Below are 6,790 nucleotides of genomic sequence, written 5' to 3'. Positions count from 1 at the left end.
GGTTTTACCCCCATTGATCTTAAGTGCATAGATTGTACAGTTTTTCACAGCTCTTCTGGCATTATCTGTAATTGGTCACTTGTCTGTCCAAGTAAGGCACTATCATCCACATTCTCAAGAGTCTCTAAAGATGGACCTTTAAATTCCACACCTTCTACTTTGGCCTCAGTCAGTTTTGTCATAGTAATGGGGGTGAGACAATGATCTGGGTAGAACAGAATGGTGGATGGCTCAAAGGGATAAGGTTAGTGTCTAAAAGACCCAAGGGAAAGATTGCAGTAGCCAGTGATGATTTGGGTGTGGACAGGGGCGTGCATAAAGGGGGGCAAGCAGGGTCATGGCCCACCCCCAAAATCTCCACACATTGCCTCTGCCTCCACCCCCTGGCTTACCTGAGCGGGCAGCCTGTAAAGCAGGTAGCAATGGTGGGACTCCAGCAACAGGGAAGGAGAAGCAGCAGCTGTCAGGGTGAGGGGAGAAGGAGCTCAGCTGGTGACCAGCCGCCTTTCTGCTTCTGATGGGGAAAATGGCCATCATTTGGCCATGGCCCGTATGTGAGTGGAATCTAAGTTGGTTCCCAGGTTATAAGTATATTATTAGGTATATCAAAAAATGGAGGTAGAGGAGAGTTTTGCGGAAGAAAGATTATGAACTGTGTTTTGGCTATGTTGAATTTGAGATAACAGCAATGAGATATCTGAGAGAGTGAATCTCTTTGAGACTCTGACAAATGAAAATTAATATTAAAGCTGTCCCCAAACTGTGATACACTTGGCAGATTTTTCTATCAGTAGTGTGTGAGGCATGGACTGACCAAAGCTGCCCAGAAGAAAAAGGCTAACACTGTCTGAAATAGTCCCTAAATCTGCTGGCCTCCATAAAGCAGACCTGCTCTCTTCCTGGGGGAATCAGAAGCCCAAGGAGTTGATCACTCCCTCCACTTGATCTTCCTACTCTGTGTAAAAGCTTTGGTTGGATAAGCAATTATACAGTCAACCCAAAGAACAGGGGGATCTAACTCCCCAGAAAGAAGGAAACTACCAATTCATAAAGCCCTCTCCTTCTTTGTTAGCTACTTTCATCCAATGACAGGCAAGAAACAATACCATGTGACTAAGGTCACTGATCACACAGTGGAAATGACAGATAAGGAACAACAAATGCATACAGCCAACAGTTTACAAGCAACCTATTGGCTGAACTATACTCACGGTGTGTGTTCCTCAAACGGTGGTGAAAAATGAACACATTTGTAAAATCTAAACTGTTCTGATCAATTTGCCAAAAGAGAAATGGCCAACATTCAGCAAATGCATTGTTGGCCATGATTAATTCAGCCATCTCTATTCCTGTGGTGGCTCTGGATGTGGAGGCAACAGGGAACCTAGCTGAATGGACAGATGTTTCTTTTTGCCATCTTTGACAACAGGCAGCATGATAATACAACAACTAATAATTAATAAATGATATAATATAGATTCAGAGAGACTCTGTCCATAGGAACTAATGAAGGAATAAAACCAGATCACCCTAGGAAGGGGAGAAAGAAGAGGGGAGGCTGTGGAAGGACATGAGTCACTGATTGCTCCAAAAGTGTTTCCAGTGTGATGCAAATCCTTAGTGTGCTCCCAAAAGAAATAAACAGCATTTGAGCTATGATATCAATATCCTGCATTTTTAAATGTCATCTGCATCTTTCTAATATGTTTCTTGCTTACTGAAACATTTGATCTGTGGGCAGAATGGATTTAATTTTTAATTGACAAGGCTTCATGTTTTGATTGTGCGTATTGTGTTTGAATTGGATTGAAAAGTTCTTTGTAGGACTGTGAGTGATGTAATAAAATTAAGAAAACATCTTTCATCAGGCATTGGAGTCTTATTAAACTTAAATGTGAAACACTGGCCAGAATCCATACAAATATGATAACAACACATCCAAACACATTGTATGACTCAGCTGTTCACTTGGCAGTAAATGTGTGCATCTTTATTCTGCATGTTAAACAGCTAATCAATAGCATGTTCAGGAATCAAAGGGCTGGTGTTTCAGACAAGAATTCACTTCACTTCTGCAGTTTACTGTGAAAGCCCCTAGCTGCTGAGCTCATTAAAGTTCCCTTGGCTGATCTGGCTTTATAGGCAATTTTGTGAAGGGGCAGCATCAGAGCTAGCCCACTGATTGGGACTCCATTGGCTCAGCAGGGATCCAGGAATTCAGGGGAGAGAGCACAGCGTTCAGCTAAAAATATGTCTTGGCCTCTGCAATGCTAGGAAGATTGCACTGCTGAGCTAATTGGCAGGGGAGTAGAGAACTGGGTGGGAGCCAGAGCTTTCTTAGTTTAGGATAATTCCAAGGTGGGACCTCTGCAACATGTATGCAGCTCTGAATTGAATCTCCTTCGGGACTGTCATTTACACTATAGCAGGCATTTACAATCAGGTCTGAATTTGTTTTGCCACTGTCTGTTGCTGGACCCAAGGACCCATCATATCTTAGATGAAATACAGTGGTGACTTTGCAATAAATTACTTACAAAACTGTGTAGAAATTTGAGCAGAATATTGAATCTACAAGACATGAGGATCAAACACCAGAAGATGCACGAATATTCACCCTCATTCAGTGGATTTAAAGTAGTAAAACTAAAAGGATTTCACTTAAAACCCCCTCTTGTTAGGGTTGATTGTCCAGTTCTGTGTTCTTTCTCCTTTGAGTCTCATTTCTAATACTCTACACAGAGTACTCAGGGCTCTGGAGTATGCCTCAGCCTAGCTCCCTTTCATGCAGAGGATAGCACTCAGATGTTTCTCATCACCTGCATCTGGAAAGTGAGGAGGATCTAGTCTACAGCCCCCACCCCAAGAAGAGTCTGTAAAGGAGAGAGAAGTGGAGGAGGGAGAATAGTTGGGAGAAAGGAGGAGAGAGGGAAAACATTGAATAAAAAATGATTAAGGGAGAAGGCTAACTAGAAGGAAATTACCAGAAGGAAAAACTGAAAATGGGAAAGACATTTAAGAAACTGTTTGCTTCACCTGACATGTTGAATTTATAGTTTAATTTTGTTATTCAGAGGTTGGTTGGTTGGTTGTTTTTTCCAGTGTCTTTGGAAAAACACTCACTCACCCAAATGTACTTTGGATTCTATAATCCGGCCATAGGTGTGGAAGCTGGTTCTTTTCTTTTCCCTACTTTCCTTCATCACTCCAATTCCTGGTTTCATCTCTCTGCCACGCATAGAAGCAGAAGGGGTGTTTGGGCCTCAGTTTGAAGACTTGATGAGGACATTATTTTTCTTTTCTCATAAAAACCGACAGAAGAGGGAAACTTAGTTTTGTAAATCTCTGGCTTTTTAACCCTTCAGATCCACGCTGAACTCCTCCAAACTCCAGATGAGCAGTCTTTTTTTGACTTCATTGGAACTAATTGTATGAGTAAAGGAAGCAAGACTTAGCACACAGTTAGCATTTAACCTAAACTCATTATCTGTTATGGATCTGTAATTATTTGCTTTTGTGTTTATCATCTCTTGTTTTCTGTGACTGGCATGATGAGAAGAATAAAACCATATGTTTTATGAGAACAAACTATAGATAGATAGATAGTTTATTCTTCTCATAAAACATATTGTTAAAAATATAACTATATGTTTTGAATAATATGCACTTCATGGACATGGAGAATGATTCTATCAGGCAACTGATATTTATGTTACTGTCTGAAATCTTGGTTGTAGTATTTATTAGTATAATGAGGCAGTATTTCCCCCAGCACATTGACATATATTAAAGAAATGTGGAAACATCTATGAAGAATATTTCGCTCCTGTAGCGTACACTGAGTTCCTATGTTTCTCAGGGCAGCTCCACAAAATAAGGGTGTAGCTAAGCCAAAAATGCCAAATGCATACATTTTTTTTAATGCTGCTATATGAAAAAGTTGTATCTCAAGCCAATTTAGTGAGCTTCACTGGAATAATTTACATGAGCCTCCTCAGATAGGAGACAAATATGGAACTCCAGCAATGTGAGTTTTATTCACCTTTCAGTTAAATCACAGATAGTATAGAAAAGATTAATAATATAAATAAATATCTTATAATATTCTCATGATGATAGCAAATAGTGTCTTTTACCTAGAAGAACTTGAAAGTGCTTTTACAAATTTACATATACAGAAAGTTGCTTGATACAGCACTAGACATAGTCATCTCCGTGGTGAAAGCCAGTGACTATTTAACAACGCATACAAACAATGCACACACGGCAACATTCCAAGACAGAAAACAAAGAATACTCTCCTCAGCTGATGCTACAGGGAATATTTGAGGTTGCTAGACTATAATTACTAATAAATAAAATTAGGTGTTTGCAATTCCATAGTGCCTTTCATAAAAGACTCTCAAAGAACTTTGTAAACATTAAGCCTCCCAACAGCCCTGTGAGATAGCTATATAGGACATACAGCTATTATTACACCCACTACTGAAATGCAGCTACTTCCGGGGTAGAACATAATGGACTTGATTCTGCTTTTTTCCTTTAACATAGGGCATAACAGCAATTGGACTCTATATAATAGTCAAGGCAAAAAATGAAGAACTTCATATCTAATTGAATCAGAATGGGAATTTAGGTGGACGGATATACCCAGAGCCTCAAAGGCAGTTTAGATTCTAACTCCCAGAGATTTCAGTGGGAATTAGGTGCCTAAATACCTTTGATGATCTGTGCCATAGTGATTGACTGAGCTGGAATTTGTCCAGAACACCTAGACCAGCACTTCTATGATTATGCAGTGTTATGGGATTTTTCATGACCGCACATGATGAAGCCTGAATGGTCACAGGGGTCCCTTCTGGCCATAGAATCTATGGATCTAGGAATTTAGGTTTTATATTTCATCCAACACAGACACAGTAAGCTTTTCCAAAAAATGGGTCTCTAAAGTTAGTGCCTAAGTCTGTATTTAGACCCCCAAAGAAATGGACGGATTTTTAACAATGCTGACAACACAACAGCTCCCGTTCATCCTCTCCTCCCATCCTTCTATATATCAAGGATAAATTCTTATAAATTCCAAGGTCAGAAGGAAGCACTGTGATCATCCAGCCTAACCTCCTGTACCACACAGGCAGTAGAGTTTCCCTAAAGTAATTCCTAGAGCAGATCTTTTAGAAAAACATTCACACACGGGGTATGAATCTGAGGATACCAGCTGGCTCATTTATTTATGCATTTATTTCTCCAGTAATTTCAGGATTAAAATAGTCTTAATTTTGCTTAACTGTTTCAGAATAATTTACTTAAGTGAACACAATGGAATAACCCAAGATGTTGTTGATAAATTGAAGAGGGTTCAGAGAAGAGTCCTTAGAATGATTAAAGAGTTATAAAACACGTCTTTTAGGGATAGACTCAAGGGCCTCAATCTTTTTCGTTTATCAAAGAGAAGGTTAAAGGGTGATTTGCTCACAGTCTGTAGGTATCTATCTGGGGCAGAGATATTTGATAATAGAAAGCTCTTCAATTCAGCAACAAAGGTATAACAAGAGCCAATGGCTGGAAGTTGAAGCTAGACAAAATCAGACTAGAAATAAGGAACAAATTTTTAACAGGGAGGATAGTTAACCATCGGAACAACTTATCAAGGATTGTGGTGGATTCTCAATCACTGGAAATTTTAAAAATCAAGAGTGGGATGCTATTCTAAATGATAAGCTCTAGTTCAACTACAGCTTTTGGCCTTGAAGCAGAAATTAATTCAAGGAAATCCTATGGATTACGAAGGAGATCAAATTTAGAGTTGTGTGAACAGTTCAATGATCAAACTGAAAAAAAATCTATTTGGGTTGACCCAAAATGAAATTTGTATAACAAATTTCAGTGAAACGTTTCACTCATCCCAAAATGAAATGTTTCATTTAGTTTTTGAGGATTTTTTTTAAATAAAAAAATGGAAATAAAATTGAAAATGGCAAGTTGTTTGGAAATGAAAAGCCATTTTGAATTTTAAAAGTTTAAAGTATTTCATTTTGAAAATGTTAGAATGAAATGTTTTGATGTTTAAAAAAAAATTCAGCCAAAACAATTCACCAATTTGACATGAATTCACAAAGTGTTTTGGTCAACTCAAATATACTATTTGCATAATATTATAATAATATTTCATCCAATTTTTTTCTCTCATCTCTAGTCAAACTAGATGATCATAATGGTCTCTTCTGGCCTTAAAAAAATTGATAACAATTACTTATCCAATAAAATATTACTACATAATGCAGTGGCCAGATATATAATTCTGTATGGTACTGCTGAGCTAAATTGATTTATTTTGTGACTCTAACACTCATAGGGCCATAGTTTAACCTGGCTTTTGGCACAGAACAATCCATGTAGAATAAGGGTAGACTATTTTGCATAGGCCTGATATAAAGCTCACTGAAGTCAAAAATTGGAATCTTTATGTTGACTTTGAGGGGCTTTGGGTCAGGTCCTTATTTAGGATCTGAGAACAGTTCTACTGCCTGATCCTGTGTACAGATGGGCAAAGTGTAGGGATTCTGTTCATTCAGACTCAGACTGTGATTATCAAATTATGATGATCTGTTTTAAGTCTGGTAAATGTTCTGTGATTTGGGAATAAATTCAACCCTGGCGTAAGCAAGGCAACTCCACTGAAGCCAATAGAGCTGTGCCGGTTTAGGGCAGGGCTGAATTTACCTCTGGCAGACTAATCCTGGATTGGGCAGGCAAAACAAGATGCCTAATTGATACATAAATGCAAAAA

This window comes from Lepidochelys olivacea, assembly GCF_965140295.1.
Source record: "Lepidochelys olivacea isolate rLepOli2 genome assembly, chromosome: 1".
NCBI lineage: Eukaryota > Metazoa > Chordata > Testudines > Cheloniidae > Lepidochelys > Lepidochelys olivacea.
Note: the sequence above shows the minus strand (reverse complement) of the source record.